This window comes from Furipterus horrens, unplaced genomic scaffold (genome assembly GCF_987537825.1).
Source record: "Furipterus horrens unplaced genomic scaffold, mFurHor1.1.pri manual_scaffold_5, whole genome shotgun sequence".
In the NCBI taxonomy this organism is placed as follows: Eukaryota; Metazoa; Chordata; class Mammalia; order Chiroptera; family Furipteridae; genus Furipterus; species Furipterus horrens.
Window position 1 is genome coordinate 42,976,841 of NW_028327175.1, and position 27,372 is coordinate 43,004,212.

General features: G+C 41.0%; 1 long non-coding RNA gene across 1 annotated transcript in view; it reads right to left on the minus strand.

Moving 5' to 3' along the window:
- Positions 1-6,933: 6,933 nt before the first annotated feature.
- Positions 6,934-27,372, minus strand: part of LOC150008461 (uncharacterized) — a 43,019-nt gene continuing 22,580 nt past the window's right edge. Inside the window, exon 3 of the long non-coding RNA XR_016511312.1 lies at positions 6,934-7,131. This is a non-coding gene — a long non-coding RNA (uncharacterized LOC150008461). The remainder of the gene's footprint in view (positions 7,132-27,372) is intronic.

The following is a 27,372-nucleotide window of genomic DNA, read 5'->3' on the forward strand; positions in this document are numbered from 1 at the left end:
TTTATTTCTGAGATCTAAAAATGCTCTTGCCAGTGGTTTCTGCTTGTCATGCTCCTGTTCTCATGGGGGTGTGGGGTGTGTGTCAAATAGGGAAAACAAGGAAGTTAACTGCTCTGTCTCCCTCAGGAGCTCAGCCAGTGCTAGACCAACATAAATTAGGATTCCGGAACCCAGAACCCATGCTCTGTCCACAAGATTATCCAACCTGCTCAAGGGCCAGAACTTTCCTGAGATCGCTGACAGACAGCATAAAACAACATCTAGCAAACAAGATCACATCAGGAGTTCACAGAAGGATCAGTGAACTAAACTTATCTCCCCTGCCTTCAAATATCCACCTGGGGTTGGAGGCGGGGCTGTGGGGGGTCGGGGAGCAGGCCGGGCTGAGCCACAGAGGTTAATGCTTAGGAGGCCCACTGTGTAGGAGTCAGTTCACTGGCTACTGGCTGCATGACCATGAGCTGAGGACTTCACTTCCCTGCACCTCGGTTCCTTTATCTGTAAAAGGGAGACAGAAATTGTACAACTGGTGAGGTTCATGGCAGGTGTACTGCCTGGCAATAGTAAATACTCTGTCAAAATAGGCTATCAATCACACTAGCATGGAAGAGAAGCGGGATCTTCAAAATGGAAATTAGCTCAATATTTAGGTTTGTATAAATAAGCCCAACTCATTCTCCTGTCCACATCGTTGTCCAAGCTTCTCCCTGGTCCTCTCCCACTGCCCTTCTCCCAGTCGTCTGCCTCTGTCCCTTCCCAGGTTTAACTCCCCAGGTGTGTCTGCCCAAAGAGCTCTCTCCTGCTCCATCTCCTGTTTGCATTGGGCATGCTTGCTTTTCAGTTTACTGCCCTTTTCTAAATGTAATGCAGAACTCCTGAAAATTTCTTCCGAGCCACCCATAACGATGGCACCCTGCGAGGCCACAACGCAGGAGACACTCTGGCTCCTGATGCTTGTTGAAGGACACCAGATGCCTGGTTAAAGAGACCTTTCATGGAAACCTTCAGACTTCCAAGCGAGCCACCTTGTTACCAGCCCAAGTGGAACCTCTGGCGGAGGAGTTGTGATTTGAGGATCCCTGAACACAGGCCCCTGAAATCCGGGAAACAAGCATGCGCTGCTGCATTCGAGCAGAGGCATTCCAATAATAGTTTCAGCTGGGGACCACAGTGCAGTGACTCACGTCCTCAGAGCACGTCTCCCAAGCAGAGAGGCGTGGGCGGGGACACTCACACTGCCCTTGGGGGATTACCTGGAGAGGCCAGGAAACCAGAGCTGAGTACAGACAGACTCGGGTGCACAAGGGCAGCCACGCTGACTCACACAGGAAAGCGACAAGGCTGTGACCAAATTTGAAAGAAGCGTCGCCTAGGTCAGGGAAGCTCTTAGAGAAACAGGAAGTGTGATCAGCAGGTACCAGGCTCAGAAAAGGAAAATTCAGCGTGCCTGCCTGCCTTTGTTCTCCCTGAAGTTTATCAAGATGAATGTCTACTGAGCACAGCGCTGCACTTCTGAGAAATGAGACGCAGCCACCCTCTTCGGCATGGGCCCCCACAGACACCTGCAAGGCCTGCCGGGCTCTTTTGGGTGGCTCCTCTGCCAGCCTCACTACCACGCTCACCTGTGATTGCTCTCCCTAACATCTGGTGACAGCCTCACCTGTTCAGTTGTATGGGTGGCCAGCTTTGAGTGGGTGCTGCTCTGCTCACCAGGAGGCCAGGCACCAGCTTGAACCACGCAGAGGAAGGGACATATTTTCTAATGCCTACCCCAAAGGAGGACAACACTTTTTTCTAATTGTCACAAAGACACTCTACATGCAATCCATGGCCCTGTTTACTGAGCACTTACTAAATGTCTAACTCTGTTAGGAATCTGATGCATATCTTCACGTTTCTTACAACAATCTCAAGAGGCAGATTCTTTTGGTATCCCTGTTTTATGGACTGAGGAGCTGGAAGCACGGAGAGGTAGAGCAATCTAACACCTCACAGTTATATGTATCAGATTTGGAATGTGAACACAAGCCATGCTCCCTCCCAGTATGATTTTGTTTAGTCCTAGTTGATAATGATGCTGATTTAAGTTCTGGGTAGTTGGGGTGCTTTTTTTTCTTTTTTTTGAATAGTCTGTACTCTGAGGGTTGTTTCCATCAGCCTCTAGAGTGAAGAGAGGATAGTGGGGTGTTGGGGAGTTCTTGGAGAGGTTGGCTCCATTATTCTGGGGCTAGGCTACCCCAAGGCCTACCTACAGGCAGGATGAGGCTTCAATGTCCCTGGCTGAGCAACAGGTTTGGGTAGGAGGTCCCCAGGCAGCACAAAGCCAGGTGCCCTCTTGATAAACATAGACTTGCCGCCACCCTGTTCCCCCAAGGCCCTGAGTGTGGTGGGCCTTTCTGTTATGCACAGTATTTATCATGGAACTCTCCAGGAAAGATAGCAGAATAACCTGCCACTCCAATGGAGTTGCCACTCTCAACAGCAAGCTTTACTCCAGAGGTTCCCAAGCATCGGTACCTTTAAAATCATATTCCTAGTCTGGGAATTAACATTCCGACATAGGCAGTGCCTGACTCTTCTTCTGAAACAACACTTTGGGACTTTCATTCTAGGGGATATAGGTCATCTTCCTAAGTTAAATAAAAGGAGGAAGGCTGACACTGGAAGTTCCCTTGGTCAAATGGAAGCCAACAAGCCGGTGTCCTAGCTGATCACCACATCTTTGTAGGATACTTTTATTTTTGTAAAGGACCTGGGACCAGTTTGCTCACAACCACAGCTGAAGGTTCCTGGAGGGGGGCCTCAGGCAGCCTGCAAGGGCATGAATCGTCCTAAAGAAAATCCCAGGAGAAGAACATATGAGTTTGAAGAGCCTAGAATGTACTTGGAAAGGATTTTTCCCAATGGTTCTGCAAAACCAAAGAGTTTCATGTATGAAAACAGAGATATAGAAAGCGAGAACAGAAAGAAGGGCGGCTTACGGCTCTGAAATTCAGGCATGGAGGGTTCTTTAGGCTGGAGACTGAGGCAATTCCTCTAATTTCACATCCAGCCTCCCTCCTCCTTACAAAAGGAACAGACTGGACCTGGGTTGTGATATGAAAAGCAACATGAAGCTTTGTGGCCCAGAAATTTCTCTCCAACCTGCCTGACACTTTATCCTTATATGGTTTCCCTTTGCCTCTGGAAGCACTGGGAACTGCAAGACTACCCACATGACAGTGCCTGGGGAACACCTTAATCCCTTCATCACCCGCCATCCTGGTACGTAGGGATAGCTTGAGGAGAAATCAGATGAATAATGGGATGGGAGGGGGCTAATGAGATAAGACAGGGCACCTAAAGGAGAGGAGTGGTCTCCCATGTCAAAGACCAGTCCTGCTCATGCCCTTTATCCTTATGGATAGAGTTGGAATTGTCCCTGTCCTCCCCACCAAGAACTAGGAGCATGCATTCCCCAACTTGCTCCATTCCTTAGATTCAATACTATAATTAAGAATCCAAACAGCTGGCCCCAGCTGGTGTGGCTCAGTGGATTGAGCACTGGCCTATGAACCAAAGGATCACTGGTTCGATTCCCAGTCAGGGCACATGCCTCGGTTGCCAGCCAGATCCCCAGTTGGGGGTGCGTGAGAGGCAACCACATGTTGATGTTTCTCTCCCTCTTGTTCTCTCTTCCTTCCCTTCTTTCTAAAAATAAATACATAAAATTAAAAAAAAAAAAAAAAAAAAAGAATCCAAACAGCTGGCCACATCATATATTCTGGCTTCTTCCTTTTTCAAAAGAATGGGGTAAGTGTGCCATGTGTGTGTGTGTGTGTGTGTGTGTGTGTGTGTGTGTGTGTGTGTGAGTGTGTGGTGTGTTGGACTCTGTAGCTACAGATTTCCTTCCCTTTATGCACCCCTTGGGCCCTTTCACAGGTTTGGACAATGCCAGGAACAGCACAGACAAGAGGCAGCTGACTGGGAATCTGTCTCCTGTGAGGAGACAGCTCTGAAGTAGAGCTGGAGCTACAACCAACAGCCCTATGAAAGGAGCTGTTACCTGTAAGATGTCAGAGCTAGAACTCAGCCACCTCTCACCGCTTGGCAGCTCCCTGCATTTCACACCAATCAGCAGGGCCACAATTGGCCGAAGGAAGAAGGAGCAGCTCCCCAATACTTTCTTCCCAGCTGTGAGCAGACACTCGGGTTCACAAAGCTTATTGGAACAAAGGTAGACAGTGATGCTGGGTGAAGGACAGCCTCTTGGGCCCTTTGTTCCTTCAAATGTAAAACAAATCAGGTGATCACAGAAGTTACTTTCTGGTTCTAAAGTTATGTAAAGATGTTACTACTGTTAATCTGCTACATGTTTAGAAGTGTGCATGTGTTGACACATCATATAGGTGTTTAACTTACATGAATTCAATTATGTAAGTTCTGTCTTTTTCACATACTTAAAAATAAAAATGCTGCTGTAAAATCACATTTTGCATACACATACATAGTATATATACAAACACAATGCTGGGAAGTATTACATGCCCAAAATCTTGTAAAATTATATTTTATGAATGATTTAAATATTTTTCTAACTTGCCTTTGATTGCACTTGACTTTAGAAGCTAACCCCACAGAAAGTGAGATTGCACTGTAATTATTATTGCATTGCAAGGGGGGCAGAGGAACATGAGGAAAAGGATATGGGTTTGAAGACAGATTGACATGTGTGAATACTCAATATGAATTTCAGTTATGCCACCTATTAATGGTATAATGCTGGACAAGTTACTTAAGTTTTCCTGTCCCAGTGCTTTCATCATCAAATAAGAATAATAATATCTACTACACAGGATCATTATGAAGATGAAAAGACATAGTATATGTGATATAGCGCCTGATATTCATCATTTAGTGTATACATGGTACAGCTCGCATATATCCATATACCCACCGTTATTTTACACAGCCAAAACAAGCACCTTAGCAGCCACTGATGCAGAGCAGAAAACTGCTCTGATGAATCTCTCAATACTCCTAGAACATGCTTTCCCAAAACGTGCTCCAAATTTAGCAAAGGATTCTGTAACCATATAAATCTGGGACATTCCACATGGTATATCATCGTCGTCGGCAGCCATCCGTCTCGAGAGACCATGGTGTAGCTTCTTAAGAGTCTATCTGCACCGCCGAAAATGGCTGTGCAGTCCGACTCGGGAGTGACACGGTATCTGTCTCCTCCCGTGTTGAATCGACATCTTGCGATGACGCTGGAGTGTCCTCTCCAGTGAAGCTGAAGCTACAGAGCCTGGGCAGGGTGATATGGAGGGTTTGCTGTTGCCCATGCAGCAGACCCCCCCTCTCTTCGCAGCTGAAGGGTCCAAGGGAAAGACGGAGTCGATACAGCTTGGGTTCAGGTGCGCCGCAGGAGTTGCCGGTGTTGACTACAACATCAAACCGCCTTAGGGACTCCGGCTCCGGATTTTCTGTCGGGGTTTACTCCCTTAGCCTTTCCCCTGAAGAGGTATGCTGCAAGGCAGCGGAGGTTTTTTGGAGTCAGAGTTTTCCTTCTCTGATGTGCCCTGACTGGAAGATCGAACCAGCGACACTTAGCTCGCAGGCCGACACTCAATCCACTGAGCCAATCCAGCCAGGGCTACATGGTATATACTCCTTGAGAATCATAATATACCAACATGTTGAAGGATTTGAGATGCTCTGCAGCAAAAATACTTGTTTAGCTTGGTTCAGCCCAGTTTTCTGATATGTTGTGTCCTCTAACACTTACTAATGTCCCTGGGACCAGGTCCATGTAGCCCAAATACACTTTGGTAAATGCTTCCCAAATGTACAATTTAAGAGGGCCTGGTCACTCTTGGCATGTGTTACCTTCCAGGAGCCCTTGGCTGGGCAGATAGGCTCATGCATAGCAGTTAGGCATTAGCACAATGAAAGTCAGTGTTTCTGGATACCACTAGCATCAAAATCACTCAAGATGCTTTATAAAAAGGTATACTCCCTGGCTCCACCTCAAAGCTGCTGAATTAGATAAGGAGGTCAGAAGCATGCATTTTAAGTAGGCTTCACAAATATAAAATTTATGTTTTAGATGCACTGGATAGGTATTAGGAGTTAAATTCAGGCCTGTGGTAGTAAAGAGTCTTCAGATACTTCTTCCTCTCATCTCCAAGATTCTAGAACTGATTTAATGCGTGATCCAGGGCAAAAAGGAGTACTTCCCTACTTCTTCACATTGGAACCTCTAGTGGGCAGGCTAAAGGGGTGTCATCAATCATAGCTTAGTGTGGGGTCATTTAATCACATTGCTTTCTTGTTCCTGGCTTGCTGAATCCCTGGCCCTCATAGAATAGGCATCTGGATCCCTACAGGAGCTATCTACCAAAAGGTGGTTCCACTTGGGGAAACTGTACTCTATGGCCTAGTTCCTAATCACAGACACTTCTCTGCAGAAGCACTCAGGTGATATTGATGGAGAAAAGCATGCAGCCTCTGGGATGGAGGTGTGAAAAGGAGCAGGATGCTCTTTAGTTATAAGAGAGGTTATGTTAGAGGTTGATTCCATGCATTAGAGTCTTTCTGTTATTACTATTAGCAGTAAGTAGTAAGGGCATCCTGGAAAGCATAACAGGCCAGAGTCTTGGCTCTAACCTTTTGGAACACAAATGAGTCTCTCCAGGAACTAGATAAACCCAGTCTCCAATTTTACAATGCAGAGATGTCTTCTAGGTTATGGACCTCATAACCCCTTAAAATGTAACTACATACCTCTGAAGTTAACCTAGGAGCTTATCTCAAGATGGAACTCTTAAGAAGATAGGAGAAATTCTGTTGTTTATTTTTTACACTGTACTGTATAAGTTGTGTGAAATTTCATCCTGGCTCTGGGAGCTCTCTGGGGGGGCAGGGTGGGGGGGGGGTGGGGAGGAAGGAAGAAGAGACTTTGGCCCCTGAAGCACACTGAGCAAAGGACATTTTGGGTCATGGAGAAAGGGGCACAAAGACCCTCCCAATGTTGGCCATGCTCCTATCTCTTTTTCGCTGAGGTGCTTCATTGAACTTTTTTGAGTCTTTCTTCAATTGAGGACCACTTTCAGCTCTTTCTCAAACTCTATCTTCTTTTTCTTCTTCCTGGCAAGAGGGATGAAACAATACAAGAAACCCATTAGGACTGAGGGCCATGAGGGAAAGCATGCTCCCAGAGGTAGCTTAACACAGTGTTGAGACAGTACATAGGGCAGGCGACTGGCACTCCCTGTGACTGTGTACCAGGTAGCCCTTTGAGCATCCCCTACCTGATGTTCCACTTCTTTCCATCACTGCCAACGCCAAGCAGTGAGTATAAAAAAATCCAGAAAAGTTAATGGTGATTCATAGGAGTTTGAGTTTGTCCAGGAACTATCTGCTTTGTACAATACAGAGGGAAAGGGACAGTGATGGGGACTAGGGACTTCAGACCATTCCCCTGCTGTTCATCTGTAGACTCTTCAAATGTTTGTTGAACAGAATTTCTAGTTGAATCATATACATAGTTTTGGATGAGAAAAAGGAGGTTGATACATGGGGGGAAGGGCAAAGTAATTTTATAATGGCATCACTGTAATCTGACAAATACACGAGCAAATAACCTTCCCTTCTACATGTAGCTAACTGTCTTATGACACTACTCTCAATTCTTCCTCTACCTCACTCTACACCACACATGCCAGCTATTACTCTTCTTTATTTTGCAATGCACAGGATAACTGGACAGCTTCTCACATAAGGGAAGGACATTTTTTTTCTCTTTTAGCTAACATTTCCCTTTAAGGAGCAGAAAGAAAGAAACATCAGTGTCTCGTTCCCATTACTCTGATTACATGTTCCTATGACTCATATCCATTGGATACCCCAGGCACCTGCTAAGCAGAGCTGAAGAGACACATTCTGCCCACAATTGTGTATCAGCTGCCTCCCATTTGGAGAGTTTTGTCCTGAGTTTCTCTCTGTTCCTAAGCTATCTTTGACATAGTGACCCATTTTACCTCTTTCTGCCCAGAGGTGGCTGTTCCTGGAGGGTAAGGGTAGATGAATCACTGTGTATCCATAATAATGCAAGCGATCCCTAAACATCAGACACTTTGCACTCATTCAAAGTCCTTGAACAGGCTTTGAAAGAGCCTTAATGGAGCAGTTACCCCTGGGTTAACACCTGGTATGAGGCTGCACTGCCTGAAATATAACTTCACAAAACACTTCAAAGCCACTGGAGATACAGGTTTGGAACAGAAAGACCATTTCCCTCTAACCACTCTAGCATAATTCCTTTCAGTCCAGCAATAAGTCCAATGTACCAGCAGAACTCCAGCATCTTTCTGGGTTAGCACAAAGCTGCCATTTTGTCATGGCTCCATCTGAGGCCTCTCATTATTTGGCCTAATGTTACCTTATCTAATAAATCAAGTAGAGGCTGGTTGCCTCCCCAAAGATGGATTTGCTTTGCACATGCAATTGAGCAGTAATTTATACATTGCCTGGAAACCAGCAACACAAACACTATTAAGTAAATGTTCTATTGAAGCCAAATTCTCCCTACTGTTCATGAAAAGAACTTGGATGCCCACTCTCAAATGTCAATCATTTTGAATCATGCTGCTGTCAAATTTAGCTAATTTTTTTTCAAAGTAGCATCTGCCATTAAGCCAATTGATGCCTTTGGGCATATTATTCCTTTAAAATGTTGTACTGCATTTGAATAGAAAATAAATGTGAAAAAAAATGTAAGTCTATTTGGCCGGTTGGTTATACAAGATCCAGGGTTAAGTGTTTGCATTTCAAGTTACTATTTTTAATCAAGAGTTTTCAAATAATTACAGCCTAAAGGAAACCACAGTAAAAATTTTAACCAGAAATTTACTCACAGTAATGGATAATTACCAAAGAATAAATAAATAGCATTTAGGAACAGGAAAGAAAGAAGAGTGACGTTGTTAGAAGCTGCCAACTTCGCAGAGCAGAATCTCTGCCCCATAGCTCCTCTCCTCCTCTGCTCTGTCAGCTCCTTTTCCCACCTCAACCAAGAACTCAAGGGCCTTCAGCCCTTCCCCTCCATTTCTATCAAAACCTGCCCAATAGAAGAAAATTTGAAACTCATTTCCATTTTGGTATAAATGACTGATAACTTAAGTGTTACACGTTTTCTATTATTTATTTATTTTAACATACTAGATAATGCTTTAGTCTAAAGAAAGAAGCTCTAATGAGGATGTTAGCAGACAGACAATGGAGAGGATGGTTTTTGTCAGTGAGGGTGGTGGCATTGGTGGAATGTCTTCTTAGCCCAAGTGAGATCTTAATAGCATAGAACTATTAGAGCTATTAATGAAGATATATCAATATACATGGGCTAAAATGAAATATTTGACCAAATATATTGTTTTAAAATAGTAGTTGTGTTCCAGGAATTTAAGTGCCCTTCCCAAATGGAGTCAATATAGCATAATATTTTTGCATTTGTAAAAATTAACAAGAATGAACATTGACATGATGCAAGCACACACATGCACAAACACATACATGTATACACACACAATTTTAAAGAGCTTACCATAGTCTTACATTAAAGAGGTTAAAGAGGAATGAGGCAGAGAAAGAGCTCTGAGATTCTTGGAGGAGCTGGGAACCATAGAATCATGGACACAAGGACATTGGTCTCAGGTTCTCCAGACACTTGGGGAGGAAGAAACTTTGGGAGAGGTTGTAAAACTAGGTAACTAGCAGGTCACTGGTGACCTTTATTGGAGAAAGTTTCAGAAGCCATTGTTCTAATAATAAAGACCAAATATCTCAAGCCTCTGGGTAATCTGGCCCCTCCCTACCTCTCATCTCTCCCATCTTCCACCCTCACCCTAGCTCTTAGTGCTTCAGCCAAGGGTCTTTGTACTTGCATTTTCCAAGTTTAAAACACTCATACTTTCCTCCAAATGCTCTAGTTAACTCTTGGTAACCCTTCAGATCTCCACTCAGTGGTCACATCCTCTGAGAAGCCACTCTGACTTTTCAGAAAAAACAAGGTTCCCTGCTGTCACAACTCCTATACTTTCTCTTCAAAACCAATACTGGTTTATAATTGTGTTCATGTGACAATTGACTTATGTCTGTCTCCCCCACTGTTCTCTAAACACCATAAAGATGGGACCATATCTCACTGGTTTACCATTGTATCTCCAGTGCCAACTACAATGTTTGGCAAATAATATGTGCTCAATAGTTGTTCATGATTATGTGAATGAGTGAATCAATAATTCTTCTCATCAATTGCTATAGGTCAAATGTTTATGTCCCCACAAAATTCATATGTTGAAGCTTAGTCCCCATTATGATGGTATTTGGGGGTAAGACCTTTGGGAGATAGTTAGGTCATGAAGGTGGAATTTTCATGAATGGGATTAGTGTCCCTAAAAGAAGAGCTCTCTCTCTACCATGTGACAATACAGCAAGAAAAGGCATCCAACTGCAAACCAGGAAAAGAACTCTTACCAGACATCATATTGGCTGGCATCCTAATCTTGAACTTTCCAGCCTCCAAAACTGTGAGAAATAAACTTGTTATGTTTAAGCCATCAGTCTATGGTATTCTTTTATAGTAGCCTGAACTGACTAAGAGATCAAGGTAGTTTAGGACAATCAACAAGCAGTGAACCTTAAGCAACTGACTTAATTTCTCCAAACCTCCGTTTCCTTATCTCTAATATGGCATTAACAATAGCATCTATTTCTGAGGATAGTTTTGAGGAGTAAATTAAATCACATGTGCAAATAATTTAGCACATATCTCACAAATAAACACACTCAATAAACATTTCTTATTATCATTGTTACAACTTACCTCTTTTGAAGGGTCCTTCAGCTTTAACCATGCTATGAATCTTACCTAATCCTAAAAAAAGAAAAACTTCCTTGTGTTCTGGATTTGGTTACTTTAATCATCGATATAATCTGGCCTGACCAGACAGCTCAGTTGGTCAGAACATCATCCCAATATGCCAATGTTGCAGGTTTGATCCCTGGGCAGGGCACATACAAGAATCAACCAATGAATGAATAAATAAGTGGAACAGCAAATCGATGTTCTCCCTCTCTCTCTCTTTCTCTCTCTCTCTCTCTCCCCACTCCCTTCCTCTCTCTAAAATCAATTTAAAATTTTTAAAAAAATAAAAATCAATATATTAATTTTTTTTCCAGTTAAAAAATCCTAGAGGAAACAGCAATGATTCATCAACTTGTAATAATATGCATAAATTTGGGACATGGCCATAACTGTTTTGTGAACTTGCTTTTAATGTACCAGAAGTCTTCATTCTTATCACCAGATTCCAGGAAGTGCAAAGAGGGGATGATCTGGAATAATAAAACTCCTTTTTCATTTGCAGTCCTAAAGAGGGGCATATTCACCCACATCACTTTAAAAAAAAAAAAAACCTTACCCAAGAATATATTTATTAATTTTAGAAAGAGAGGAAAGGAGACAGAGAGAAAAAACAAAACAAAACAAAAAACATCAATATGAGAGAAAAACATCAATCAGTTGCCTCCTGTAGGCACCTGGGACCAAAACTGCAATCCAATGTGCTCTGACCAGAAATCAAACCTGTGACCCTTCGGTGCATAGGTTGATGTTCCAACCAACCAAGCCACACCAGCCAGGGCTGTTTTTTTTTTCCCTCCTGATAGTCTAACAACAGGGCAGATATATATGCCCTAACTTGAAAGAGAAAAGCAAAACAAAAACGGGAAACCAAAAATAAGATATTTATATTACACAAGTGGAAATATTAAACAGCGGTCTTTGTGCCACTCAGTGATTTGCTAACTCTTTTGTACATCTTTCTGGATTTCAACCTACGTGAAAGACGTAGTGTTCATTACCAAGTAATGATAAACTGTGGATGACCTTTTGCTTCCAGTGAAAAACATGCTTTTCTGCTCTCTTATAATATGTAATGGAGAGTTTTATGCCCATTTTATGCATGAGAAAGTTGAGGATACAGGAGGGAAGATAATTACCTAATAATTATACAGCTAAGCCAGCATGAAACCAGTGCCAACGAAGCCCAAAGTTTGAGGCCTCATGATCAGACACCCCCCTTCTCTTTGCTTACCTGTCAAGTCCCGTAAGTGTTAGCTATACTTCATGTTTGTTTCCCATAAATACATCCTTATTGGTAATGTCAATAAAGTAAATTTCATCACCCACTTGGAATGGCTCCGTCTTCATCCCGGCAGTGTTTTGCCTCCCAGAAGAACAGAACAATGCACCATAGTTTCCAAGTGCCTTTCATTTGTCACTGGGACCTTTGCTATTTGGATCATACTTCCTTCTTCCCAGACCTTAGCAAATATAACATCTTGGTCCAAATAATTGTCTCTGTAATGGAGGTAATTGCAATGGTAGGCACCTTTTACCCAAATTCCCAGGTTTTTTCAGTGCTTTATTTTAGGCTGACCCATACTGCCTCATAATATTTCAATAACACCCGAGGATAGAGGGTCACAAAGTGTCAAGAAAAAGAATTATTAAATCAACAATCAATGTTTGTATAAAGCATTACAGTTTACCAAGTTTCAGTGCTGAATATCTGATGACTTTCAGTAACCCAGTGAGGTAGCTCGGCCAGGTTTCATTATTCCCATTTCATAGATGAAAATGTCATTCTGTCCGTTCTTTTGATTTCAAATTCTATACTAGAGGTACAATACCATAAGACTCCTGAGTCCTTTATTATTATTTTTACTATTATTCTCTTAAAGGGAATTTGCCTGAAGTTCCATCTACATGAACAATCGGAGAAATCAGAATTGGAATCATCACCCCAAATTTACTTAAACTAAATTTACTTATTATTTTCCATATATGCTTTGGACAAGTTATTTTAAACACAATTGTACATCAGTAAAAGTCCACAGGAACAATGAACACTCCATAGGCTTCTACTGGAGAAAGTGAATTCAGAACAGACCTTGTTATGGTGTCAAAATGAAACAATGCCTGGGCAAGTTCCATTACTGTTCCACAAACAAAACTAAGGAAATGGGAGAAGAAAGGAAAAAAGTAAAGTATATTTATGTCCTGCAGGGCTGGAGCTCTAGCAGGAAATTCCGAGTGAGAGTTCTTGCCAGGGCCCCACCACTTGAGCCTGGAACTGTGGAGCCTTTGCATGGCCATCTCCAGCCAGGCACATCGATGGCCCGTCCATAGGCTCCAGAGGCTGAATGAGCCTAGGCCTCTCCTAGCTTTCCTGTCTGTGTCTGCCACCCACACTTGACCACTCCATCTGTAGGGCAGCTTCCCTACTGGCTCCTACAAGCCCTGTAGACTTTCAGGTTTAAGCAGGAAGAAAGGCCTCTCGCCCCTCACCCTTCCCATTACTCCTACGTATATCATCCATTGATGCCTGCTTGGTACGTCTTTGTTCGTTACCTATTGCCTAGGAATGGACAACCTGAGTCATCTTCTGTGCCGGACATACAACAGAAATTCTCAGACTTTATTGTATATGAATTACTTAGAATGCTTGTTTCAAAGGTACATTTGTGGATCCTACCTCTGAAAATCCTGATATAGTAAGTTTGGGATGGGGCCCAAGATCTGCATTTTAATAAAACACTCCAAATGATTTTGTTGTAGAGAATCCAGGATCACAGTTTGAGAAATATCACAGTGAGTATTAAATAACTGAATAAAAGAATGAATGAATGATAGTCTCATGAAGGAGTATAGATGGTTGAATAGTGTTTCCCACATTTGCCTCACCATAAGAATCACTGGGATACTTATTAAAAATACCAATTCCCAGGCCTAGGAATCATAATTTCCAGGGAAAACATCTGGGAACCTAGATTATTAAATAAGTGACTCACAAGTGCTTTCTAAGGAGGCACTTTGGAGAATACCACCAGAGGCTGTGGTCTCCGTCATTCCCACCACACTCACTTTTTTTGTCCTTGGAAGCAGTCACCTCCGGTGCTCACATCCAAGCAGATACCTGAAGTTCCTGTTGTCTTTGCAAAAATGGTTCTTTCACTGGAGTGCCATTTTAGAGAAAGTTGGACCCCCCAGTCATACCCCAAATGATGCTTTAGCTATGGATCCAAATGAATTTTAATATAATCTGGTGAGATTTCAAAATATTTAAATAATTATTACCATGTGGGCACAGTACACCTAATATATATATAATATCAATCCCTATTATAATATTTTAAATGTTAGTTTTTCAATTGTGTAAGCTTAATAGAGCTAGAGAATATTGATGTATTTTTAAGATTCTCTTCTAGTTTCTCTCTCACATCCCTGAAGGTAATAAGGTTTTAGATTAGTAAATATCTTTAAGGTAAAGCCTGGTCATTTTGTCCAAGTTTGGTTAATACAGCTTTCCCTGTTTAATTTGTTGCATGCTCTATGCCCTGACATTTTATTTCTTACCAGACCAGAAGTTTTTAAGTGTGTAAACCTATTGTGCCTGGGGAAAAATGTTGAACTTTTGCCTTTGTAATAAGATATGCTCCAATTACCAACTTTAGCAATTTAATACAGTTGAATAATAACTGAATGGGACACTTTGTCACTCAGTCATTATTCAAGCTCCTACTGGTGGTGAAGTGAGGAGTTAGTGGAGGTCAGCCTATTCTCTGGGGAGCTTGGCCATATAAATCAACACTGAGAGAATTTTCTTAAAAAACAATGTTACAAAAATAAAATTCCAGGAAACAATTCGAACTATAGATTTGGAAAATGCTATAAAAGCTCAAATTCACATTTTTAAAAATGGCATAGAGTGTTTAGTGTTAATTTAGGTTATTTTTATACATGAGAAGTATATTGCAAGGATGAAGCAATCACCAGGATAATTCAACCTAAGCAGTGCTTTGTAGGTGGACAAGATCCAGATGGATGAGATCATTTTCACATGGGTCAGGGTTGAGTGTAAATTCCCTCCACCCTACATTGCATGCTACTTCGTATTCTGAAAAAAATTTCAGTATTCATTATAAGCTTTAAACACCTGTATCTTGCTTTGACATGTACAAAGACATTTCTGCTTAAAACTACAAGGCCTCTTATTTATGTGTGAATCTTGAAAAGTCAAAACTTTTTGTTTATTTTAGTCTTAGTTTTTTGTTTGTTTGTTTCTTTGTTTTCCGATATACTATCAAGACATTATTTCCCCCTGTATCCAGGGCCAAGGTTTATTTGCCATTAGGCTATCACATGCTCACTTTCAATTTATATACTTAGTGTATACCATGTGTCTAGACTCTCATGCAAGTTAATCAAGGGAAAAACCAGGTGGCCTGGCAGTCTTAGGGACTGGGGTGTGGTTACCAGGAACTAGGGCTTGGTCATTCGGAAAAGCTGCCTCTCCCTCGGGAAGGACACCTGGTTGGGAAAAGGCTGGGACACAGTGTCTGGTCAGTGTGGCACTCTTCCAGGACATCTGAGCCCTTCTTCCTGCAACCCCACAATCCTCAGTTTACTCTGTGTAGGTGAAAAAGGGACCACACACTAAACCTGACCAGCTCAGTGGAGGCTGACATGGTGGGCTTACAAAAGCAGAGACCTAACGTAACCACATAGGATGGTCTGAAATAAAAACTTTCTAATTAAAAGCATTTTATGGCAGGTAATCGTGTCCTAGGCCAGTATTTTTTCCTAACAAAGGTCACTCTTCCCCTTAACTGAGCCTCTCTTTTCTTTCTTTTCTCTTTCTTTTCTTTCCTTTTTTTTTACATCTACAATAACATACTTTTGGAATATCAAAGTAATTTCCGTTTTTTCCAGACCTGTCACCAGAGCAAAGACCACAAATCCCCTCGTTGTTATTATCCTGTTAATTGTTAAGTACTAACTATCCAGTACTCACCTAGGTAAAAGAAGTGTCTATTCGTTTTACTTTTTATCAGATCTCAGAGATGTCTTTGCTTAGGTTCTCCAGCCTCCTTAACCAATGAATTAGCCTCCTCCTTTGTAATGTATAAAATAAGCTGTAAAACTGTCATTTTCCGGAGCATTTTCTCAATCTATTGAGATTTTGCTTTCTGGTAATTGTCATCAGTTTGGCTTAAATATAGTCATTTAAAAAAAAAATTCTTACAGGTTTGGACATTTCTTTTGTTGATATCTGTGAGTGGACATCGCTACCAAAGAGGTCATAGAAGCTTCCTGACCTCATATCTGTACAGCAAGGAAGGACCTTACCTGCTTCCTAAACTAAAGATCTTTTCCTTCCCAGGGATGCTTAGAGGACTCAGAAAAGATGAAGGAGTGCTAGAAAGAGTTCTGAAAGGTATAGGAAGCCCTGAGAGCCACGTACCTCATTAACAGAGGCCCAGCTACTTCATGGGAGCAGCTCCTCACCATTCAGCTCCTCTCCTTCCCCTGCTCCACTGTACGCCAATACCTAGGGTCTTATTAGCCACAAACCAAGTTGAGGGACAAACCACAGGTCAACCAAACCCCCAGGTCTGGACTGATAAGTTAATTAAGGAACCTACAGGGGTTTTTACTATTATTGATAACCTCTGACAGCAATACTAACAAAAATTTTTACCCCTTCTGGTGTATTGTGGATAGAAATGCTTATAGAAAGGGTAAGTATTCAGTGCAGTGAATATATTTCCTTGATAGTAGATCTAGCTCAGTGAGATACTCCCTAAAAGTCACAATAGATATTGTTTTCACATGGCTACAGATGTAAGTTGAAAAACACTTCTTAAAGCACTAATTTTCTCATCTCAAAACTTGTTAGATGGCCCACAGCAGGGGCTTTTCTCCATAGTTCTGTGAATAGACAGAGAAAATCCCAGGCTTTGCCTCAGATTTCAGCTCAGGAGACAGCACCGCTTATCTAGGAAGATTCAGTGTCCCTGATCCAAAGAATATTCAGCTTTTGTTCCAACAGAAGTAGAATCCTCTTTTCACTGTCTTGGCCCACCGTGAACTAAGTCTCAGAGAAAAGGAAAGAATGATTGCTCCATACAAGAGCTACCAGGGGCAATTGTAAGCCATGCTTTGGCAAGTGGGAGCCTCCATTAGTATCACATGCCTCTTGGGAAGCATCTGAAATGATCTTGGTTATTATCTTCAGCCATGTCCAAGCTATAACCTTACCTGACTCAACTTTCTTCATTCTGAGCCTGACCTGCTGACTACACTGCCTCTACAATCAGCAGCAGCACAAGTTTCCCCTTCTGATTCATGCCACATTGCCATTTCTAGGGCCATTCTCAGATTGTATCTACCCAGCCAAGCCTTGGTCTAACCTACTACAGCTGATTCTCCAGGCTGAGCACATGTCTGCAAGCTTAGCTCAGGCCCATGCCCATCAGGAAGGTCTGACCTCATCCTAGGCCCTTGCTCTGGCTCAGTGCCTCTGGCATCTGTTGCACAATTGGGCACCATGGGGAGCACATGACTGCCATCCACAAAGGCAAAGATGGAAAATATGAGCCACCCATTTGGCAACAATGTTGGCATCTTCCTCCATTCATTCTGCCAAGTCCTGACCAAAGATCCTGGCCTGCTTATTGCCCAATACAGTCTGTCCAGACTCAGGGTGGCTCAGGTCATGGTGTGTGGCCAGCTATAAGGTTTGTATATGCAAGAAAAGGCCAGAGAAGGGGATCCAGACTCCATATCAGCTTGTGTCCCCCCCACCCCCACCACTCTAGACCCAAGCTAGAGGGAAATCTAGAACCTTCATGAAATCTAACAGAAAATTTGTTGTTATTATTATTTAGAAATGACAAAACAGAAAATATTCTCCTTTAAAAATTTTTTGGTTTTCATATAGAAAAACTGAGGGTTTTGTTTTTTGTTTTTTTTCCTGTCCATATAAAGCATGTGTGATCTTTTTTCCAGGAATATGGGAAGCTGGAAAACAGGTGAAGAAAATTAAGGAAATAGAAGAGGGTATATGTTATAACATAGAAAAGAGCTATGCCAATGCTGCCTACAAGAGTATTGATCCCATGCCCCAAGTGATTTTAAAAGCATCATGAAGAAGCCAGGAAGAAAATTAAGCACTTGCATATTATACACTTATCTCATTTATCCTCTTCCCAGATCTTTCAAGTTAAGTGTTGTTTCCCCCACTTTATAAATAAGGAAAATGAGGCATCCTCAAAGAAGCTAAAAGATTGTCAAGTTTGCAAAACAAACAAGTGGCTGAACCAGGAGTGGAACCCAATCTCCCAGCCACCAAAGCTCAAAGCTGCCACTCATAACGAATTGTCATTGGGGCAGGGGAGAGCAATGGGGGTAAAAATGGGACAACAGTAATAGAACAACAATAAAAAAAGAAAGGGGAAAAAAAAGAATTTTCATTAGTTTAGACAACTGTCTTTTCCCTAAGGCATATGCCAAAAGAAGTTTATCAACATTCCAAGACAATGTCATCAGGGAAAGCATGGTCAAGTTACCATTGAAGGAGCCCTTCCAGTCCATTTCCCAAAACTAGTGTTGGGAAGTGAGTTCGGTAATTGGTTTACTTTTAATAGATTATTTATTTTAAGCTGCCCAGCCTGGTGATGCAACAAGCAGGGAAATGAGCTTGGTTTTAAGATAGATTTCTAATCTTCTGGGAAGTGTTTCTACTTTAATAAGCTTTGCTCCAAGGAAATTTTTAAGGATCGTCAGTCACAACCTGCTGAGCTGCCAGCTCTGTAAACACACACATGCCCATGTGCACACATACGTGCGTACAGGAATAGGGATTTTGTAGTCAGGGCAGTGAATGCTGCTTTCATCAGGGAGCAGTCCATTACAGTCAGAAGGAAAAAGGCTTTTTGTGAGAAAACTTTTCTTTTTCCAGTTGGGTCCAGTGATTGGGGCCTGCAAATTAACTGACAATAGATAGGTTAACAGGAGAAAAGACAAGGTTTGTTTATACCTACACACAGAACTACTCAGTGATGAGTAACTCACTCAATTTCCAGGAATAAAAAGGAGTTAGGACTTCAATGGGAAGGTATGGAACGTTCTATGTGGCTTTTTGATGATAATGGAAACGGGCAGTCTGTCTCCAGAGCAGCTGAATTCCCAGGAAACTCCATTGGGGTTGGAGGTTAATGGCAGGTGTATATCCTGAAGGTTATGTTTCAGTCAAATAAAGGGAGTTAAGATGTTTTCTGTACCTCCTTTAACTCAAAAGTTTTCACTTTAAAATCCCCAGAAGTTTCACCAAAAAGGAGGAGGAGGAGAAGCAAGAGCAGCAACAGCTAGGTTGGCTGCTGTGGAGAGAGATTCTGATCAGAACTTTCAAGGAAAGAGACATGCAGAGGGGGAGAAAAACAAAGATTGGAGCAGACTCTAAGCCTGATTTCTGGGTCCATAGAGCAGTCAGTCAAGATTTCTATACATTGGATTCAAAGCATCTTTAGTGAGGTCAATAGTGGTCATCTCTCAGTCATGGGTATTTCCTGGAGCAGAGTGTGGAAGAGGGAGGTGGTCTGGTAAATTTCTGAGTGGCTGACCCACATTGTTGTCAAAAATCCTTTGAAGTTACATGAAGTTTTTCAGCTTTAGCTTACAGTACTTCAGGAAAAATGTGGTTGTACTTTTCAGTGATGTCAAATCAGAAAAGTAGGAGAAAAATTGGAAACATTATTTATCAACAACATGTGTAAGACAGCAGAGTGAAATTTACAAAGAGATGAAAAATAGCTCAAAGACAATGAACAAGACTCAAATCAGATAACACACAAGGGTGGGTTATTATTTTCCATTGAAATAAAATTTCTCTCTACAATCACCCCCATTTGATCAAAGATAATCAAAGTATGGTTATTCTTGTTCACAAAATAAATCTAGTGTCAATAAATTTGGCCTGATCATTTATATAAATGAGAAAAGAATGGTAATTGACCACATAGGCCTTTTTAAGTTTGCTTTGCTAGAAACAGAACTTTTATAAGGAATCTCAGATTAAACTTTTAAATGTGTCTCGATGCTTGTAAGCCAAGCCAAGAACTTGCTGAGCTTCATTGGCAGTACATACACATTTGGGTGATTTCCTTTTTTCTTGAGGTCTCTGTCAGAACATGGAGGCAGCTAGAATGCACACCTGGGGACTTCCAGCCAAGATGGAGGCATAGACAGACACGCTGCACCTCCCTCCACAACTAAAAAGGAATACAACTACCTCAAAACTAGAAACAACCAGAAGTTCCAGAATATTAAACTGCATGGAAGTCCAGCAAACAAAGACATAAAGAAGAAACACTCATTCAGATAGGTAGGTGGGTGGAGGCGGGGCAGAGAGGATGTGGTGTGGTGGCGGCGGTGGCAGGCCAGCAAAAAGCACAGTCACACATTTTAAAAAGTCAGGAGGGACACCTGGGGAGTGTTCCCAGCTCCTCACTAAACCTGCAGCTCATGGTCCCAGCACTGGGGAAAATCAAGCCTCATTGCTTCTGACTGTGCAGACCAGTTCGGGTGGAGGCAGACTCTGCTAATCTCAGCAGAGTCTGCTAGTTTAAAGCACCCCCATGGTCCTAGAATGTCCACAGACCCACCCACTCTGGGAATGACACCCAGGGCAACAGCTAGAGAGGTGCCAGTCCAGTGCAGAAGTGGGAGAGATGCCTGGAAAAGGGGTGAGTGCTGGACGGACAGCACTGTTCCCTCTTGGACCCCTCCCCCACATACAGCACCACAACATGGTGAAACAGGTCGCCCTGTATGAAGGATATGTAAGGCTCTGCCCCTTACAACATAACAGGTGTGACAGCTCCATCTGGGATGTGGGGGCAAACAAATACAGGAGCCTGTCAGAATGAGGAGACAGAGAAGTATGGCACAAAAGGGGGAATGAATCAAGGTTCCAGTGGGAGAAATAAGCGATGAGGAGATAGCCAACCTAACAGATGAGGAAATAGAAAACCTAACATATGCAGAATTCAAAACACTGGTGATAAAGATGGTCACAGGCTTGATAGATATGCTTGAGTATGGCAAACGCATAAGAGAAGAAGTGAAAGCTATGCTAAGTGAAACGAAGGAAAATCAACACAAAACCAATGGTGAAGGGAAGGACCAGGGTTCAGATCAATAATTTGGAACATAAGGAAGAGAAAAACAGTCAACCAGTGCAGAATGAGGAAAAAAGAATTGAAAAAAATGAGGAAAACTTCCCAAATTTTGCAAAGGAGATGAACATACAGTTCTGGGAAGCACAGAGGGTCCCGGGCGAGCTGGACCCAGAGGGGACCACACCAGGATGCATCATGGATGCCAAAGGTGAAAGATGAAGACAGAGTCCTGGGGGCAGCAAGAGAAAGGCGAAGAGTTGCCTACAGCGGCGTGTCTATAGGACTATCAGCTGATTTCTCAGAGGACACTTTGCAAGCTAGAAGGGACTGGCAAGCAGTATTCAATGTGATAAAAAGCAACCTGCAACCAAGATTACTCTATCCAGTAAAGCTATCATTTGGAATGGAAGGGCAGAGAAAGTGCTTCCCAGACAAGGTAAAGCTAAAGGAGTTCATCATCACCAAGCCATTATTATATGAAATGTCAAAGGGACTTACTTAAGAAAAAGAAGATAAAAACTATGAACACTAAAATGACAACAAATTCACAACTATCAACAACTGAATCTAAAGACTAAAAACAAAATCCAACTAAGCGAACAATAGGAACAGAATCATAGGTATGGGGATCATTTGGAGGGTTATCAGCTGGGAGGGGGAAAGGGCTAGAAATGGGGAAATGGTGCAGGGATTAAGAAGCTTAATTGGTTGGTACAAAATAGGGGGATCTTAAGAATAATATAGGAAAGGGTGAAGCCAAAGAACTTATATGCACCACCCATGGACATGAACTAAGGGGGCTGGGATTACTGGAGGGAAGTGGGGTACTGGGCAGAGGGGAGCAAAGGGGGAAAATATTGGAACTACTGTAACAACATAATCAATAAAATATTCTTAAAGAAAAAGAATGCACATCTGGACTTTGGGTATATGCTAACCAACCTGGCCTTGGACTTAGCTGTTCCCAAAGGATATATGTTTCATTTTTGTTTACAAAGATATAATCTACTAAATGATTGTGATTTCTAGATTGCTTAAGAGAAAAGAGATAGGGGTTCTTTATATCCAGAAAATAAAATATTAAGGAACCAGAAATAGCTCAAGCAAGCAAACAAACCAAAAACCCATAAAAATTATAGTCAGTTTTTATCTGTTCATTCAGCCCATGTAATTAATTCTTGTTCTGCTTGATCTTGGATTAGCAGTTACATGAACTACAGTTCTGGAAGGCTACTCAGTCCAACGGTATGATCTCAAAGTTATTTCAGCAATGTCATCAGAAGCATGTACCCCAGAATCCGTGTCATAATTTTTTTATGGTTCTTTGAGATATCACTTTTGTTTAAGACAAAGTATTTTGGCTTATAGTTGATTGTAAGAGGTTTTAGGAAAGCACCCGAATAAAATAATAACTAGACATAGTGAGTAATAAAAAAAAACTTAAAATGTCTATGTTTAAATTTTAAGGAGAGTTCATTATAAAAAATAATGCAATTGACAAATTTGGCTGTTTCTATGACATACAACCTTTCAAGATAATAACTGGAATTATGACTGATAACAGTTTATCTGGACATATTATGAATGAAAAATTGATAAATTTCTAGGAATTTCATAGAAGTTCTGAAATAATTATTTATATTAATAACATTTAGCCCTACAAATATAATCTAGGAAAGGTTAAGCACCTCTTCTTATATGATTATGCTTTCTATGCAATTTAACATATGAAATAAATCTAATTAGTTTAACACCTCTTTAAAAATAAAAAAGATGAGAGGACAAATCCTTTGAGAGTTTCCAGGGACCCTCTTGAAAGTCTCAAAGTCGGTTTGAAATCAAGAAGATTTCATTTATAATTTGATTTTGGGAAGGTGTCCAAAATGTCAAAAGGTTTGAATACTTGGTCTTCTTAAATAATCAAAGACATGATAAAGCACTGGAGATTATTCAATAAGAATCAGAATCTTTGTTTCTTAGGTGGATTACTTATAAGGTAAAGAAAATCTTTTACAATCTCTTATTAAGAACAGACCAATAATCTAAGAAACTTTGTTTTTTTCTAAGAGAAAGAGCTTTTAATATTAAATATTTTACATCTGTACACTGTTGATATTAAATCTTATTTTAAAGCCTTGTAAATAAAATCATTCAGTCTTAGCTAGTTTAACCACATGAGATATGATTCTCTCTCTCAGCATACCCTTTTCCCCCTCTACAACTTTCTGTATCCATTTATGTTTTTGTTTCTCACTTTTCTCTTTTTCATTCTGGAACAGTCTTTAAATAAAATTAGGACAGGTTTACACTTTTTTTTTCCCCTTTACAAAAACAATCCTGTATTCTTTGAATACTTTGCTTTCAAAATTTTTTCTTCACCCTTGTTGTCTCTAGTAGTTTCATTTATACATATTGATTATAATTTTCAATCTTTAGTAACCTTTATTTTCCAGAGAAAACTAAGACGTAGACAATTGCGAACTGACATATACCAACATTCTGTACTGTATTAGCAAATTTATCAATATATCATCTAACAATTTCCAGAAATGTGTCCTAATAATACAATTTCTCAATGTGATAAAACATGCTTATTAATAGATTTAAATATTCTTAGTCTCTCTGTATAAATAACAAGCCAAAAGTAGATAAACTTAAAGCTATGTTCAGTAATAAACATTTTGGTATTTTATCTTATTTAGAAATGATCTAGATATTCAATAGATAACTATCATTTACCCTAGTATAATTCTAAGGTTTCAAGTCACCAAAAAGACTTTGGTAACTACTTCTAAGCAGACATATTATAAAACACAATTATTGTTGAAATAAAGTTTGTAATGAAACTGAGGGTCCTTATAACTTTGATTAAATTTAGCTCTAAATCCTAGAACTAGATATCATATCTCCCTCTAGATACCCTTTGTAGACCTAGACTTTTCCCCAGATAATCAGGAACTCCCAAAGCAGAAGACAATAGCCTGGACCTGACTAATATTCAAAAGGTCTGGACCTCTGGCAGGAAGAATAAAGATAACATCTTGACCTAAGTTGTTTCAGCTCCTGAGCCCTATGGTGGAATAACCCACTGTCTACTTTCCCATGCAACCAGACAGAGAAACACCAGAAAAGACCTCAGAGCTGTCCTCAATACCTAAAGAAATGATGTCTTACTTACCCTTGCATCACCTCCAACCAGTCAGTTCCCAGTTGATCCCAAATTGTCTAACCCACTGTATCTTCTGATTTTGCCCTATATAATCTGTAACCTACACTCCATCAGGGTGTCCGATCTTTAGAGCATTCGATCCTCGTACCAGATTGGCCAGTTCTATGATAAACCTTATTTCTATACTGCAAACTCCTGTTTGTACATTTTTTTGGACTGGTGAGAACAGGTAGACAGGACTCAAATATCCAGGTCCCAGCAACAGTAAGAGAAGTGATTCAATTCAATTAAAATAAAATCTGTGAGTCTTATAATATTAAGCATCTAGTAGATATAATATTAGCTATTTGGTTAATAAACCTAAGTAATCTAAAAATATATGCTTGTATAACAATGATGTTAACAAAGAAGACAGTTTTTTTTTTATTAAGCCAACAATATTAAATGAGTCTTATTTATCAAAGATTTACCTAAATCATGTGCATTTGAAAAACTTTTGGAACAGTTCCATATTTCAGAGTTTTAGGAATATTTAACTTATATAAGAATTTATTTTTCTCCAAGACGATTAACACAGATATTTTTTAAAAGTAATTTAATAAATTAATTTACCAATACCATTCTGAGATAAGAAAATACCACATATGTATGACACGGATACAGATACATAGACATACATAGGCATACATGCAAATGCAAACAGAGACCTTATAATTTTCACAGTAACACAAAACTCACTAGTTTGTGAGTTAGTTTTCGTCTCTGCCCCACTTTTAATTCAAACTGCGTTTCTAGCAGATGGAACAAGTATTCATTCCATATGAGGGCCAAGCTGTTTATCAATATTTGTGGGGTAGACCCTTTAGAACTTTCCTTTGCCCTGATGTGTAATACAAGAGGCTGCAATTCAGTCGCAGGTGACTGTCTCAGCGGACTGAGAAGTTATGTGGATTGAGAAGTGAAGTGCTAAGCAAAAGGTTATGGGGAACTTGTTTAGGTGGCATATTGATGATTGGCGCCTATTGGTAGGAGAAATACATTTCTCATATTCTTTGACATGAAGCAGTAGTATAAGTAAAAACAAGGCACCTCTCAGGCTGCCAGCCAGTTATTTACTTGGATGTTTGCATTTTAAAGGGATGGTTCTGTGTCCTTGAGAAGACAATTCTGGGTGGTAGAAGATTTACATACATCTCAAAGAGAGAGGAAGGATGCAACTTTTATTTATTTATTTGTTTGTATTTATTTATCTATCTGTTAATCCTCAATTGAGGATATGTTTATTGACTTGGAGAGAGAGGAAGACAGTGGGAGAGAGAGAGGGAGAGAGAGAGCTGGGGATTGAATCCGTACAAGCTTGCTATGTGCCCTGACCAGGAATCAAACCCGTCGTCTCGTCGGCAGCCGTCCGTCTCGAGAGACGATGGTGTAGCTTCTTAAGAGTCTATCTGCACTGCCGAGAATGGCTGTGCAGTCCAACTCGGGAGTGATACGGTATATGTCTCCTCCCGTGTTGAATCGACATCTTGCGATGACGCTGGAGTGTCCTCTCCAGTGAAGCTGAAGCTACAGAGCCTGGGCAGGGTGATATGGAGGGTCTGCTGTTGCCCATGCAGCAGACCCCCCTCTCTTCGCAGCTGAAGGGTCCAAGGGAAAGACAGAGTCAATACAGCTTGGCTTCAGGTGCGCCGCAGGAGTTGCCGGTGTTGACTACAACGTCAAACCGCCTTAGGGACTCCGGCTCCGGATTTTCTGTCGGGGTTTACTCCCTTAGCCTTTCCCCTGAAGAGGTATGCCGCAAGGCAGCGGAGGTTTTTTTGGAATCAGAGTTTTCCTTCTCTGAATCAAACCCGTAACCTTTTGGTATACGAGTCACATGGCCAAGGCAGATACAACTTTTAAAGTAACTGCTCTAAGAGGGTTTTTAGAGGGCACATTTGCCTATTACCAGGTTTTAGCTAGGACAAACAGCAAATTCTCCTGATAGTACTGAACTTTTGCAAGCAGACATTTTAAAGGGGGAGGGATGTAGTTCATGGTCACAATTACTTGAGTTGAAAGTGTAGTTTTTAACAGGGCCGGCTGAGGCCTAGTTGAGAGGAGGGGTCAGAGCAGCCTGACTGAGGAATCTGAGGCCTAGCCAATTACTATTTAAGTTTTTCTTCTTAAATGCAGCACAGTCCCTTTCCAATGTCCTGAAAGTACTTTGAGATGAACTGGGTTTTGGGGTTGGTAGGAAAGATGGGTGGGCTTTGGGTTACTCCTAGTGCTACATTTCTGTTTTTGTAAAGACTTGATTAGTAAGGCGGGGACAGTTCTTTTTAATTCTTCAAAGAGTTGCTGCCTCCATGAATAATATTAAGGGGCCAGCCAAACTGTCCAACTATTTTATTTTGAATTCACTTATTTATATCAAAGAGAGTTTCAACTAAGGTAAAAACAAAGATCCCTTGGTTCTGGGGCTTCTGCATTTAGAGCTCTGTCTTTGGAATGTTTTCATACATCATTTGACAAAGGCGTTAGATATAGTTCTTTCCTCAGAGGAAAGGCTTCTATCAGGCCCTGAATATCAGTCTCCAGTTTGGCCATTTGCAGGAGGGAAGTGTTGGAGGGGAGTTTGTGGTGGGTGTAGACTTAAATTGTTGTTCTAAATCTGATTTCTGTTCTTAATTTTGTTAAGGAAGCCTTTTAAGTTAGTCACGATCTTTTTGTGTGTGTGTGTTCTTTCAATTTGATCTTCTTATTTTGGTAAGAGATATTTACTTAGGATGACAGCTCTCAAAAAATTATTTCAAATATAAAATTTTTCCAAATCAAAGTATCTGTTGTCTGGCAACTGATGATTTAGGATCTCCAAAGGTATACTTTTTCCAAAATGTGACTCAAAACCAATAAGCCTTTTTATGACTTAGCCATGTATACAAGTCATCCCTCCAAAAAGATGCAGAAGATGAAGCCTATGATCCATAGTCACTCCCAACAACAGCCAGAGACAAAAAAAGGAATATTCTTGCCACAGGTGATGAGAATGACATTTGTGGAAACTTGTCTTTGGTTTCCCATAAAAGTGAGAGGTCTCCAGTCACAGACTTCCTTACCGTGACACTTGGCAGGTGATACTGAGATGGGGCCTC